At 42.1% G+C, this 16,290-nt stretch overlaps 1 non-coding gene across 1 annotated transcript; it reads left to right on the top strand.

The window, feature by feature from the left end:
* Positions 1–15,654: 15,654 nt before the first annotated feature.
* Positions 15,655–15,746, top strand: trnar-ucu (transfer RNA arginine (anticodon UCU)). The gene is given in 2 exon segments: positions 15,655–15,691; positions 15,711–15,746. It is a non-coding gene; the product is annotated as a tRNA-Arg (tRNA).
* The last annotated feature ends 544 nt before the right edge of the window (positions 15,747–16,290 follow it).

The following is a 16,290-nucleotide window of genomic DNA, read 5'->3' on the forward strand; positions in this document are numbered from 1 at the left end:
TATATTCTTGGAGCTGAGAGTTCGTGCAGAACTCCCACCATAAACTCGCCACTCTTTTCTGCCCACTCTATCCTTACTGTACATAACTGAGCAATGTTTCATCCCACCATGTATTCCTGAGTACATAGGTCTTCAGGAGTACATATTTCCGCCTTCTTCTGCATCACAGACTGAGACGTTCCTGTGCCCCTTAATATTGTCACCTCTCTATCTACTACTCCTGTCCAAGGTAAATAAACTTTAACTTTGCAGGTATATTTTTCAAGCAGATCTGGCACTTCCCCCTTACCAACTTCTGATTGGTTTGTGCACTCTGATGCAGCTTCCCAGCCTCCACGGTGCATTCTATTATCATGCCAACAAAACATCCAGGCTTGTTTTGTTTTCCTGCATCCGACTTTGCAGTGCTTTCCCCAGTTCTCCAATACTGATTTCATGTGGCCGACTTTATTGCAACGGAAACCTCAGATCTTGTTCCCTTCAAGGTTTTCCTATTTACACTGTGATAAGTTATCCTCATGATCTTCACAGAGATTTAACTTTCCCTTTCAAAGTGAGGATTTCTCTGCCCAATGTCTATCCCTCAGATTAAAATGATTCTGGAAGCCCATCTTTGTTTTATGGACCAGTTCATTACAATCAGCCATTTAAGCTGCTATCCTTGTCGTTTTAACAATATGCTCTTCCAGAGTAATCTTATCTTCAGCATTTATCTCCAGCGTTTTAATGTGAATTCCTTTAATAATTGCCGATTTCTGAAGTTCAAACTCTGTCTCCCTTTCTCTCGACTCTGCTGCTCTCTCTTCTTCGAATCGTACCTGAAACTGCTTGAAATCTGGTGTTTTTTCTTTATCTCTCGCGTCTAACTCAAGCTGCTTCATATTCAACTAACGTTTAAACATCTCTGCAGATTCTCATGAATTTTCCAGCTGGGTTAAATGCTGAGCTACTGCGGGGAATGACCTCTCCTTTCCTTACAGAAAGAGGCAGATACAACCCCAGCAATTCTGCTTATTCCAGAAGCCTGACATGAATTAGTTTTTTGTAAAACTGCCAACTTTACATCGTCCATAGCCAGACAACACTTTGTACCTAAATGAGACATTACTTTCCCAAGAACTGTCGACGACAATCCAAATCAACACCCCAAATAAAGACGCAAGAACATATCGGTTGCTCTTTTAATTCATCAACTATCTTGCAATTTGTTATGGGCAAGGCTAAACCATTCAAAAAGTTATTAAGCAGACAACCCAGATCGCAACATTATATTCTTTTTCATTAAGTGTACAGTAATAATGACCCAATTAGCTAATTACAAAATATATTCACAAAATGACGGATAGATAAATAAAAAAGAAACAGAACGTAGAAAACCCACAGAACTTAGTCTATCCAAAGTCGACTGAATTATGCTGTTCTGAAAGTACATTACATTCCGAAAAAACAAGCACCTTAAACACAGTAACAATGGAACAGAAGCTTACGGGTAAAAATTAGAACGGCAGAAGCAGAAAAGTTATTAGTTAGTGCACCACTGCAGCAGGATCTAAAAACCGGAATTCAGCATTCCAGAATGACCACTCTTTTACCATTATACAGTTGATTTCAAAAGCATAAAGTCTTTGTCCTCAAGCCTCATCTGGTGATGGGGAAACGAAAGGCCTCACAGCGAATAATTACACTTTACACTGTTACACTTCATCTGATTCGGAGCCTGAACTGATTTACAATGACTTTGATAAAAAAAATCAAGACACATTATCCTTGAGAAAAAGTACAGCTCGTTTTTTTTTAAAAAAGAGAACATCTTTGTGACAGCGCAGTCCATCCAAACCATCTTCATAACTGAAATTCTTCAAACAGACAATATCCTGGTAAATCTGGTCTGGAGAGTTTCCAGTGCTGTCACATCCCTGCTGTAATGATAATTGCAGAAAGACACTCAATACTCCATCTAGAGCCGATTGAGCAAATGAAATTAACAACTTAGAAAGACTCAGAAACTGCACTTTTCCAATAATGTGTCTTTTACAGAATACTGCGCCGTGGAGAAAGTGAGAACTGCAGATGCCAGAATTCAGAGTGGACAGTGTGGTGGTGGAAAACACAATTGTTCAGACAGCATGCGAGGAGTGGGAGAATTGATGTTTCGGGCATTAACACCGCATCAGAAATGTGGTTTTTGGCCATAGGGACTGAGAGATAAATGGGCCGTTTGGGGATTTGGGGGCCTGATAGCTGAGAATGCGATGAGTAGATAAAGGTGGAAAATAAGATACGAGTTCTGACAGGAGATGCAACGTCTAGGTTGGAAAGGTGACGTGCAGGTCATGAGGGCAATGCTGAGTTGGAGTCATGAAACTAGAATAATGTGAGGGAAGGGCGAATGAGAAAACTGGTGACCCCATGTGGCATCAAAGTCCCAAGCGAAGATGAGGCCTTCTTCTTTCAGGCGTCAGGTGTTTAGGGAATGTCAACAAAGGAGGCACAGGACCTGCATGTGCTTGGCAGTTTGGGAGGTAGAGAATGATTTACATCAGTGATGAGCTTCCAACTGCATATCCAAACTATCATTACGAACATGTTGTTACATCTCAGGAACAGTATCCGACACTACCCCGACCTAAGTAGAAGGCGAAAATTGCAGGTGCGAGAGATTGTAGTCAGGAAGGATCACGCTAGAAAGCACAGTGGTTAGGCAACATCTGAGGAACAGGAATGTCAATGTTTCGAACATACCTGGCGAAGAACTTATGCACGAAATATCGATTTCCTACTCCACGGATGCTGCCTTACCAGGTGTACTTTTCCAGATCCACGCTTTTAACTCGACATCACCTCCACTCAACTTCTTTAGAAAATTAAGATGCACCTGTCACCACTCATTTGATTCTTCTGTCACATGCGAGACAAACTGCAACATTCTTTTCCCCATAAATATCAGGTCATTCAGATCACTAAAGAAAAGAACACTGCAGAGGCTGAAAATCTGAGGGGAAAAAATGCTACAGAATTCAGCATTCTGTCAGTGCAACTGAATGTTTGAATATAAAGTTGGTAAAGGAAAAGAGAAATCTGCAGTTTAATAACTGCTACATTCTGTTTCTCAAAGGAAAACGAGTTTCATCAACCGGAATGTTTCGATCAGGCATTGCATGCTCATCGTGTCAGGTTCTGATAGGAATGTTGGAACATATATTGGCTTCGCCACTGCTGAACAGACGAAAACTATCATTTTGACTTCCGAAACAGTTGATGTTTCTGCAGAAAAGTCAATGTGACTCATATCCCAGCACAGCCATTGTCCTGCAACATAACATTTAATTTACAAGATCTTTATTGATTGTTCCTTACAAATATGGCATTCTCCATTTCATAGTGCATTGAACAATATTTTACCCACTCACTTACTCATCGGTACATCACTCAATTTTAGTACCCCTAATGTTCCATTCACGACTTATCTACCAAACTGCTTTCACTAAGAAAATGCTTCTTTTTAAAACCGAAGACTGATCTTAACCAATGCCTGTTGGTAATTAACCATCATTCTGTCACTCTCTATACGTTGTTTAGTGTGTCTCAGTGCCTGTCACCTAAAACCTGTGCCCTCTAGATTTGAACTTCACCATCATGGGCAAACGATTTAGGCCAGTTGTCGATCCATGCCCCTCATGATTTTATAAACGGTGAGAACGTGACACGCTGCCTGGAACATTCCAGCTAAAATGCCCCTGCTGATCCCATCTCCATGCTTATCTCAAGCCCTCGGCTCCCCGCAACATCCTTGTAAATCATCTGTGCACAATTTTAATTTTCAGAAAATGCTTTCTGTAGAAGTTGACCATAATTGTAAACTGTATTCTAAATGTGATCTCATTCATGCTCCATTTCGCCACAACATGACATTCCAACTTGGATAATCAACTTTCTGATGAATTACGAAAAGCGTGCCAAGTACTTTCTTCACCACATTGTCTCCTTGTGGCACCACTTTATCTGCTTTTATAAATTTTGCATTGACTGGTAAAGTTGTGATTGTCACTATGTTCTGCTGCCTTCACGGATATGTGGACCAACATGCAAAGTCTCTCTGTTCCTGTGGGTTTCCTCGTGTCCTGTTAATCATTGAGTAATATGTTTACGTTTTCCTTCCAATGTGCACCACCTCATGTTTTTCATGGTTACTTACAACATCCCCTCTCTGAAGTTGACATTTGGTAAATCCATTTCTGTGCTCCTTCTTCCTAAAAGGATCTTCCTCACTATTAACCACTTTGCTAATATTCGTATCATTGACAACTCTGTTTATCATTTCCTCCTGACATGTTCTATATTCTTTCCACACATTCTCAAACGACATGGGACCCAGCATTCATCCTTGTGTTACACCATTGAATATCAGTTCCAGTCACACAAACAGCCTTCAAACACCATCCTGTATCTCTAACCACCACCAATTTAAGTTTGTATCCCACTGCAAGGGGACCTTAAATCCCTTTTCACTTATATCCTCTAACCAGTCTTCAGAGTGGTGTCGTGTTTAAGGCTCTGTTGGAATCCACACAAACAACATCAACTTCACTACCATCGTAACAAAAACCTGATCACTTGCCAATAAAATGTAATTAATCCAATCTGTTAGTCATGACATCTGTCACAAAACCGTGATGACTCTCCCTGATGAAACCTTGCCTGGTGAAGTGGCAGTTACCTCTCTCCTTCAAGGTTTGCTCCAAAAGGCTCCCTTCCACTGATGTGAGACTCACTGCTGTGTGATTCTCTGGTTTATCTCTCCCAATCTTGCGTTAGTACAGTCGACCACAAACCCAAAGATGAAAGTAAACCATTGCTCAGAACACCTGCAATTTCTTCCCTTGACACAGAGAGGAACATAAGATACAAGTCCGTTCTGAATTGGGAGTATGCCCACTTCAATCCGGAAGAACCACGAACACTTCCTCAGTCCCTATGTAAAACTGCTTAAGAACCTTTCCATCCCTCCTCCTGCATTCTGCCCCTATATCTCACCACAAGAGGACTGTTCACCCGGTGAACAATTAACGTGATTCAGTCAATCATTCCATTTGCTGACACGCCTGTACTGTCACTCTGGAGGAAGATCGTTCAGATATTTTAACTCGAAAACGCTGCATTAAGCATTAGTGGTTATGAAATATTTTGATTTGATAGCCACAGTCTATTGCAGGGAGAAATGGTTGAATTTTCTCCAACTGAAAAACATTTACTTAATTCCAACTCTTCTGGAGATTCCTATCTGTTCACATCTGACATGACGGAGATGTTGATCTCTGTTGCTTATCATATCCAGAACAGAGCTGCAGCACAAATCCCAAGCACATGATTTCTATTTTCATTGACCTACGAAGTCGATGCCAGTGGCTCACGTTGTAATGGGATTCATCAACAAGAGAAACTTTCAGGATTAAAACCGTTCTGTCTTATGTGCAGGGGGTCATTACAGAAGCACGGTATCAAGCTTCCTCATGGGCAAGACCAAAAGATGCTGGAAAGAGAAATCAGAGTTAACATTTTCGGTCCAGTGACCCCGTCCTTGGCACTGATGGTTTCCAGGAAAACTTCAGTCTATATGCAGAAGATATGTGGAGTCGCAGTAATTAGGAGGAAACGAGATGTCGGGATAGAGCCGAAAGAGAGAGACGAGCAGCTGAACATACGAATTGATAATGATCTGTTTGGAGCATAAACAACTGTTCACAGAGACTGTTTATGACTAACCAAAGGTAGTGTGTGACTAGGCCTGGTGAGTGTGTCGGGGGCCAACACATGGGAAACTTCAGGCCTCTAAAATGACTGAAATTGATCTGGAGGGTCGTGGGGTCCTCAAGCAGAAAATGATCTGCTGCTTATTCAGCATGTGCTAAGCTATGGTGCAACACTGCAGTAAGACTGAGATAAAGACGTTCGCTAGGAAACATAGTTCTGTGCTAAAGGAGCAGTGAACTGAACGCTGAGGGACACTTTTGGCGATAGAACTTGGCATTCTGCAAAACACTTCGTTTCCCAAGGTAGTGGCGACCACAATATGAGCTGTAGACTAGATTGTGCGAAGTGTAGGGAAAGTATTGCTTCACCTGGAAGGTGTATTTGAGCACTTGTGTACTAAGTATGGAGGTCAGAAATGGACAAGTGAGGAGAAGCAAGAAGCAAGAAGGAAGGATACCGCAGAAGATATTATTATAGATGTTTTTAATCAATGTGTAAGAATGCGACCATAAAGGCACTATACCTGAATACTCGTACTTTTTGGAAGAAGGTTGGAGATATAACGGCATAAATCATCACAAATGAATACGATTTAATACACATTGCAGAGACATGGCGACAACATAGTCAAGACTGGGAGGTATATATTCACTGGTATGAGACAATTTGGAAGGACAGAAAGGATGGTAAGGAAGGTGGTGAAACTGAAACATTGAAGGACAACCTCAGACCGATGCTGACAGATGATATAGGTTCTATGGAGAATGGGTTTGAATCCATTTGGGAGGAAATCAGAAGTTCTAAGAAGAAAATGTCACTGATTGTCGGAGTCAATCCGCCTCCAAATTTTAAGATCACATTGGGGAGGGCAGTAAACAAAGACATAAATAACAAATAAGAAAATGGTATGGCAATTATCATGCGGGAATTTAATCAACATGTCGATCAGATGAAGGAGCTCAGTCACAGTAGCCTTGAGTGTAACTGCAATAGATTCCTTAAATAATGTGTAATGGAACAGGCCAACAAGGGGAGAGGTTAAATTAGATTTAGTGCTGGGAAATGAACACGGCAAGATGTTAGATTTGGCGAAAGATGAGCACTTTGCTGATAGTTACCAACATTCAGTTATGTTTACTTTAGATTTTGAAAGGATAGGTATACACCGGACTGCAAGTGCTATTGCTGGGGGAAAGAAAATTGCAATTCGATTAGATAAGATTACCCATTCATAGGTTGGGCAAAGAAACGGCACGGAATGGGCAGAATAGAAATATGCAGCTTATTCAAGGAGCAGGTTCTGTGTGTCTTTGATAAGTATATACCTGGCAGAGAGGGAGGAAATTGTCAAGCGCAGGAGTCATGATTACTGAGGACGTTGAATCTCTTGTTGAGATGAAGAAGGCTTGTGTTCCCATGAGATGTGAATGCTCAGTTAAGGAGATTGAGAGTTACAAGTTAAACAGGAAAGACCTGAAGAGAGACTGAAGATGAGCCAGGAGGGAAATGAGAATTTGTTGACAGATAGTATAAGGGAAAATCCTAAAGCTTTCCATCGGTATGTGAGGGCTAAAAGAATGAACGGAATAAAATATGGCCAATGAAGGACGGTCGTGGTAAATAGTGCGTGGAGTCAGAAGCGATGGGGGAAGCGCGAAAGCAATGTCTTTAGTCAGGATTCGCACTGGGACAACAAAATGTTGTCGAGGACAATACTGTGAACAGGCTACTATCCGAGATAGGGTTAAAGTTCCCAAAGACAAGGCGTTACAAGCTCTGAAAATGTGAACATATATAAATTCCCCTGGGCCGGATCGGATTTATCCTAGGATTCTCTGGGAAGCTAAGAATCCGATTTCCAAGCTTTCTACTTTGATCTTCATGTTGTCAATGTCCAAAGTGAGAGTACCAGAAACTACAGGATAATAAAAGTTGCTCTCTCATTAAAAAAAGGGAGTAGAGAAAACCCTGGAAATTATAGACCATTGACCCTTCCGTCGGTTGTGGGTAAAGTGTTGGAAAAGTTCCATGAGATAAGATTTGTAATCATCTCGATTGGAATAAATTTATGAGGGAAAGTCAAGCCGGTTTTGTGAATGGGTGGACGAGACTCAAACATTTTCGAGTTCTTTGAATAGGTCATTAAACTGGATGTCGGTTTGCTCACTGAATTGGAAAGTTCATTTCCAGGCGTTTCATCACCCTACTAGGTAACAATTTCAGTGGGTCTCCAGGCGAAGCACTGTTCATGATTCCTGCTTTCCAATGAAATGTTTGGGTTTCTTTGGGTTGGTGATGTCATTTCCGGTGGTGATGTCATTATCAGTTCTTTTTTCTCAGGGTGTTGTCGATGGCGTCGAACTCGAATGATTTGTTGATGGAGTTCTGGTTGGAATGGCATGCTTCAATTAATTCTCCTGCATGTAGCTGTTTGGCTTGTCCTCGGATGGACGTGTTGTCTCAGGCGAATGTAGTGTTTATCTAATGCAACATTTGTTACAGTTCTTGCATGGTATTTTGTAAATTACATCAGTTTTTGCATATGGACAAATAGGCAGAAAACGAGCCACCAGGATACATGAACATCAACTAGCCACAATACGACGTGACCCTCTCTCACTGGTATCCTTACATACAGATCAGGAAAGGCACCACTTTGACTTGGACAACGCATCCAACCGATCACAAGTGAAACAGATACACACACGATAATTCCGAGAAGCATGGCATTCCAACTGGAAATCCATCAAAATCACATCGAGCTAGACTCCATTTACAGAATAGGAAATGATATCATTACAGGAAATGACATCACCAACCCAAAGAACCGCAAGCATATAAATAGAAAGCAGAAATCATGAGCAGTCCGTCACCCGAAGGCACACTGGAGATATTACCCAGGAGGGTAACGAAACGTCTGGAAATGAACCTTCCAGCTCAGTGAGGAAATCTTCATCTGGAAGCTAAAACTGAGCTACAACTCTTGTCAAAACCTGCCAGGTGACTAAACAGATGTATGAGGTTAAAGCCGTTCATGTAATGCACGTTTGGATTTCAGTTATCCGTTTGAGAAATTTCGCCATGGCAGGTGACTGCGCAAAATACTGAGGCATGGGATGAGGAGGATGTCGTGCTTTGGATCAGAAATTAGCCAGCTGAAAGAAGACAGAGTGTGTTACGTGATGGCAAAACATCATCCTGGAATTCTGTTGATTGTGGTGTATTGCAACGATCTGTTTTGGGTTCACTGTTTTTTGTCATTTTTTGTAAACGACCTGGATGGGGTGGAGAAGGATGGGTTAGTAAACACGACGTTCGGTACAGTTGTGCATAGTGCTGAAGGATATTGCAGGTAACATTGGGACACAGGTATGCAGCAGAACTTAGCTCAGAGTAGGGAAATGGAATTTAATGCAGAAAAGTGTGAGAAAGAACATGTCATTAAAAATATCACAGAATATAAAGATCGATAGCAGAGGTTTCTATTAAAACATAAAATGAAAAAGAGAGGCAAAAGTAAACGTTGACCCTCTCGTGGATAAGAAGGGACATTTACTATGGGATATGCGGAAATAGCTATGGTATTGATCGGGCATTTGCATCGGTTTTCACAGTGGCGGATATTAATAACTTTCCAGTAATTGACAAAGAGATGAAGTTTGTTGACGACCTGGGAACAGTCATTATAACAAAAGAACTAGTGTTGAAGCTAATATTGCAAAGGATGGTTACGTCTCCAGGATCTGATGGAATGCATCGCAGGTTGCTAAACACAATGGTATGTTAAAAAAGAACTGTGCTTGCGGTATTTTTACAAAATTCGTTGATCTCTGGGGCAGTCCCAGCAGATTGGAAAACACAAATCTGACGTCACTCTTTTTAAAGTGATGCAGACAAAATACGAGGAATTAGATCAGATTACTTACAATATCAAAGCAGGCCCTTCGGCCCAACAAGTCCACACCGACCACCAAAGTGCAACCCACCCAGACCCATTCTCCAACATGATAGACCAATTTGTTTAACGTCTGTAGTGCAGAAATATCTTGAGTCTATTATCCAGGAAGAAATAGCGGGGCATCTCGGTAGAAATTTGACAGATGTCGCCTGGGTTAATGAAGAGCAGGTCATTCCAGCAAAATCTTTTCTAATTCTATGATGGCATTACGAGCATGGTGTACAACGGGACCCAGTGAATTGATGTACTTAGATTTTCAAAATGGCCTCGACAAGGTGCTGTTCAAGGGCTGACAGCAAACGGATGCATGCTGTTAAGGGTAAAGTATGAGCATGAATTGAGGATTGTTTCTCAACAGGAAGCGCAGAGCATGGATAAATGAGTGCTATATTATTCAGCATCAACGATGTTCCTCAGGGATTGGTTCTGGGACCGCAATTACTTACAATTTATATGGATGATTTGGATTTTGGAGCCATGCACATCGTGTCAATATCTGCAATTGACACAAAGGTGAGTAGCAGAGCAAAGTGTGTTGAGGACTGTGAAAATCTGTAGAGGAACATTGAAATATTGGGTTAATGGGAAATATTCTGGCAGATGGAATTCCGGATTTGAAGCTGTTCGCTGATGACAGGAGACTATGTGGAATAGGCTTCTTTCGAAAATTCAGAAGAATGAGGCCGGATCTTATGGAAACATATAAGATTATGAAGGTCATGTGTGAGATAGAAGTCGAGAGCATGCTTCTATTAGCAGATGAAACTAGGGCAGGAGGGCACAGCCTCCAGATTAGAACGAGATATAGGACTGAATTGAGAAGGAATTTCTTCAACAAGAGGTTTGTTCCTCGATGGAATGCTTGCCCAACAATGTAGTTGATGCTACATCAATCAATATTTTTTAAGCTAGGGCTGCTTTTTTTAATAATAAAGGAAGTAAAGATTACCTTCAGAGTTTGGTTAAGTGGATGTGTGTCCATGGAAAGATCAGGCATGAGCTGAATGAATGGCGAATCAGTCTTTAAGGTCTTTACAGCAAAGCCTTGCTCCTCGTTCTCATGTTCTATGAATGTATGTGTCACATATTCCGCGATTTTAGGGAAAGCTTCCATGGAGCTGTTGGGGGAGGTGTTGAGAGTGAAGCTGCAGTGCACCACGATGCCCCGGAGGGAATGGTTGCTGGGGAAGGCGGACAAGGGCGGGGAGGGGGATATATATTTGGTAATAGCATTTCGCTGGAGGTGGTGGAATTAGGAAAATATTTCGTTGATCACTTGGAGTACCAGAGTGCTAAAGGCTCCAGACCAATTTCTGAAAAATAATGGGATGAAAATGGATCGTTACTTCATGATGGACATTTGCAAGATGGGTCCAAAGTCCTTCTTTGGTGCAGTGAAAGTCACAATGTCTTTGAGAAGCTAACTTTAGCAGCCATATATCATTGTGGCCACAAGAGCAGGTCATAGTCAGAGATTTTCTTGACTCCTAAAGCCTGTCTAACACATAGCCTGCAATTAAACGCCACCGATGATTTGTCACTGGCAGACTCCATTAACAGCTATTCACTCTCAGAGCGAGAGCGTTATTCACCTCATTGACCAAATGTTCTTCTTTCTTTTCTTCTTTCCCTACCAACTGTTTACTACTTTACAATACAGTATGAGACATGATGGGATAGTTCCTTTTCGCCTGGATGATTGCAGTGTGAAAGAAACAATGCACAGGAGAAGCACAACATATTAGTCAGCATCTGAGTAGCAAGAGATATTTAAATCCCAACCTTCTTGAGGATTCCTTCCTGCAGTTGTAACAATATTGAAAAGCTTAACACTGTCCAGAACAGAGCAGCTGAATTGAGCAGCAACACATAACTAATAAAACATCGACAAACATCCATTCACCATAACCAAATGCTCAGACATGCAATCTGCACCATACACTGGATGCACTGCAGATATTCATCAAGACTCCATCAAAAGTACATTACAAACTCACAACTGCGTGCATCTAAAAGGAAAAGGGCATTAGACAGATAGGAAAGACCTACAACCCACTAACCATCATGATCCGGAAATATATTGCCATTACTCCAGAATCACTGGGTCAAAATTGTGGATTTCACTTACCTATAATTTGGATCTTCCGACAGCACACAGAAACGAGGGTTCAAGATGGAAGCTCATCATCACCTTATCCAGTCAAATCAGGAATGAACAATAAATGCTGACCTGTTCTGGAATACCCACATCCGACGAAGAATGAAAATCATATGCTTTGGTGTTCTGAGGATTCTCCCTTACTGAGATATTTCTGGATTTATTAGCGTTATATCAAAGATGAGGATTTGCTGTTGGGAAACTGAAACGAAGCATTACATCAGAATTTGAAGGAGCTGCTTTGTTCCATGTAGCCTGACCTTACCGGCCTTTGAAAGGGAAAGCAGAAAGCTAAATTCACAGTGGAGTGAAAGTATTCACTATCTGAATTATCGAGGCATAATTGGAGGGACGCTGGAGAGAAACTGTGAAAATGTGATGACGATTCAATTACTTGTCTGCCCTGAAGATTCATCAGAGCAACCACACCGGGGGAAAGCCATTCAACTGTTCTGAGTGTGGAAAGGGAGTTGCTCAGTTCTCTAACTTGCTGACTCGCCAGTGGGTTTACACGGACAAGAAACCATTTAATGGCCCAGCGTATGAAAAAGGCATTGAAAGGCCTCACGAACTGCTGTACGATCAACGTATTCACGCTGACGAGAAACCATTCAAGTGCTCTCTCAGAGGGAATGGGTTCTGGACGTCATTTGATCTTACTTTACATCTGCGAACTCAGTGGAGAGAGGCCGTTCGCCTGTTCTGAGAATGGCAAAGGATTCTTTCAGTCATTCAGTCTGCTGAGGCACCAGTGAGTTCACACAGTGGAGAGACCATTCGTCTGCAGAGATTTGAAATAATTAATTGATTCCGGCAATCTGCTGAAATACAAGCGAGTTCATACTGGAAAGAGACCATTCACCTGAATGTGTACGATTTGCCTTTGAATGGAAAAGTGAACCAGAATTGACTTTCTGGGTGTACTGGTACACTAAAGAAGGCAATTGCTAAATCCAAAGTAGAGAACCATTTACTGTCCGGTGGAATTTGAGCTAATATAGTACAAGGATTAGGAACATTTGGGGCGGGCGGAACAACAGCATAATTGACTACGTGCAGGTCTTGAACAAACCTCCATTTCCCCGATTCACCTGGAATGTTTGCCTTTTTGACTGGAAAAATGGGGGCTCTCACCGGTGATTATTCACAGGGAATTATCACTTCACCCTTCAGGAGGGATTCAAAGACTGGAATAATTCCTTTTCCAACCTCAGGTTTGAACGAGTCTTATGTTCTGCAAGGACGATACTGAGACTTCGGGATTATTCTTTTGGTTTCACAGCTTCGTATGAACCTCACATCACGTTTGCCTTTTGCCTTGCACTCAGTAGGGAGCCTTCTTAATCTTGGGGGCAGGGATCTACCACAGCTCTACGCTAGGCTACCCTCTTGGCGGGGGTTTCCTGGACTGCCCTATCTGCCTCAGTTAGCCAATTTAGTTTCTCCATATATGTCCTTATATCTGCATTGAAGCAGATATGCACATCGTCCCTGAAGACACAAGCTTTCGTTTTTTTGTGCCAGTAGTACCCATGGTCCCAAATCCTGCCACCTGTCACTGGATCTGTTCGCCAATGGTATTTGAGGAAAGGAGCGTTCCACATCAAAAAGATACGGTCTACTTGCCGTCACAGATATTTTGGATAAGTTTACATTGACTGCACATCTGTGATCGTTCTAATAAAATTCGCACAATAGTAACTGACCAGGTTCAAACATTCTCCTAAACCAATCCTTCTCATATGATTTTTAAAGTCCATGAGGTGTATGCGTGCTGAGCAGTGCCTCATATCTCCAGCATGTAAATGGGTGTTTTTGGGATTAACATGGTTACTTGCTACCTGGGCGAGCGAATCGCTCACTGAACTTATGGCTCTCTGGGTAATCATCACTCATAGCCATGCATCAGGGGTCGTGAGTTGGATTTTACAGCCTTCGCTGGTAAATCTTCTTTTTGTATTACCTGCAAGCCTGTCGGGGTACTGCGCTAATTCGACCCCAGCCTCACTATGAGATCGCCAGCCATCAGATTTAAAGACAGAATTCCGAGAAATGAAATGAGAATTGGAATGTTTTACCATTACTGGTTTCACACAATAGGGGTGCGGTTAATCTCTCTCATGTCACGAATCCTGATGCATCCATTGCGTCGACTCTCTCAACTGCCTAGATTTAAGGACTGAATATGTTGCCCCTGTATCTAACAAAAAGGTAACTGGTGCACCTTCCACATATAATACATTTTCCCTTGATAATAGAATTCGCTTCTTCTTATCCACACCTCAGTGTCAGGGACCTGAAACATTCGAGTTCCTTTCCAGATACGGAGTTGTTTTTTTTCCCATTCCTTGTCTGGTGATATGGTACTTTACTGACCTTGTAAGTCTGCTAATAGTTCGGTTTAACTTTACTTTTTTTTCTTTCTGTCTGCAATACTTGCCTCTGCAAAGTCAGGTTCTTACTTCTTTGTTTCCCTGTAGTTTTATTGGTTTCGAAATAAATGCTAATTTTCCATTACAATGGGCATCACATTATTTTTACAGGTCGCGGCTGCAGCGAGGGCCGAAGTGCCTGCACTGCATTGTAACGCTCTATGTTGTAAGGTACATTTCCTGCTGGTTTCTGATATCTCTCCTCACTGTGGAAGCTTCCAGTCACATCCTCCAGAGATTTGTCTGCATTTCGTTCAATAGAGGCAACTGTATTTCCTGCTCAGAATGTGATCTCTCTGCAATGGAGAGAGGAAGACAGAGTCGGTGACAAAACTGAGACCACTTGCATTCTGTCCAGAATCAACAAAAACTATCCGGATCTTCCAGTCTCCTGTAACTTCACATTGCACTGTTTTCCCACACTTCAGGCTCTTTGCCTGTATTCCTGAAGAAGGGCTGTTGCCCGAAACGTCGATTTTACTGCTCCTCGGATGGTGCCTGAATTACTGTACAATTCCAGCCCCACTCTCATCTAGACACTGTGTTCCCAGGCCACTATTCCGGTCTCTGGTTTGCTGCAATGCTCCTTCAAGGAATAACACAAGCTTGAAGACCTGCAACTCATTTTCTACAGACAGACCATGCAAATTTTAGGACCCAACATCGAGTTCAATCATTTTAGAACCCGCCGCCCTCTTCCACATTCTTCACCCAACCTTCCATCCCATCAGTTCCGAAGACAGATCATTGGACTCGAAATGTTAACTTTCCTTTCTCATGAGATATGGACACGAGCTGCTGATTTTGTTCAGACCTTTTGCCTTTACTTCAGGGAACTTTGCTTATCCGTTGTAATCGCCAGTCTGCTGGAAGCTTCTGATTGCAGGATGAGATATTCAGAGGAGATGACAGGAATGGCAAGGGCTGGACCATTCCCATTGTGAATGTAGACGAGCTAGGTTGGAAGATGTTTATCGAAGAGCAGAGATAGCTCTTTGAGTAACCGATTAACGTGCACATTTTATGAAGAGGATAGATATGTATGAGAGTGATCAGCCAGTATTTGGAAGGAATAGAGTGACATAAATGAAATACAGGAGACGAGATGTTTTGAGGAGAATTTGGGAGAATGCTTTCACCATTGGTTATCTGGAAATCATTATCTAAGCACGTGGTAAAGCTACGTGTCATGAGAACGTTCCAGCAGTCTGTAGCCGAACCCTTTAAGAGCCAGAGCACACGTGGATAAGGAACAGATACTGGAACGTGTGACCAGGACTGACAGACGTGAGATGGGTGTCCTGAACGCAATGGGTCAAAGAGAAATTTGTGTGCTTAAAGGCACTGCTAGGCGCGGCTCTGTGGCGCAATGGATAGCGCATTGGACTTCTATGTCACTGCTCAGGTTGCAATTCAAAGGTTGTGGGTTCGAGTCCCATCAGAGTCGAATTTTGTTCTATGGTTTGGAAGGCGGTCAGAGCAGACTCGGCTGCTCATCTGCAAAACCAACAATATTCGTGCAGAAAAACAACTGTCTCGAAACGGAACATTTTCCTCTCACAAGTTTAAATTTTCGATGTCTATTTATGATAGAGACCAATAAACATGTGTTAGTCAGTACACAACACGATGATGTGTGTAGTCTGGAAAAAGACACAAAATTGTTGTGTCAGCCATGATGATATTGAATCATGGAGCGGGACGAGATCAGTGTTAACAATGGGCTCCTTTGTGTCTGTGCCATTTCTGGTCCAGATTTTTAAACAACCACAATAAGGACAATATGAATTAAACGCCACGAAATATTTTGGTCTCACCTCCACATCCCTTCCCTTCCAGCTGGAATAGACAGCTCTTGTTTCAGCTTTAGATCAGACAGCGGAGGGTTCTGACACGTTCTCCTACAGGCTGAATGTTGCTTCACATGGGTTTCAAAGTGGATACATGGAGCAAGCAATTGCATGGATTCAGGGGATTCAGGGCAGATTTCC

This window comes from Hemiscyllium ocellatum, unplaced genomic scaffold, assembly GCF_020745735.1.
Source record: "Hemiscyllium ocellatum isolate sHemOce1 unplaced genomic scaffold, sHemOce1.pat.X.cur. scaffold_465_pat_ctg1, whole genome shotgun sequence".
In the NCBI taxonomy this organism is placed as follows: domain Eukaryota; kingdom Metazoa; phylum Chordata; class Chondrichthyes; order Orectolobiformes; family Hemiscylliidae; genus Hemiscyllium; species Hemiscyllium ocellatum.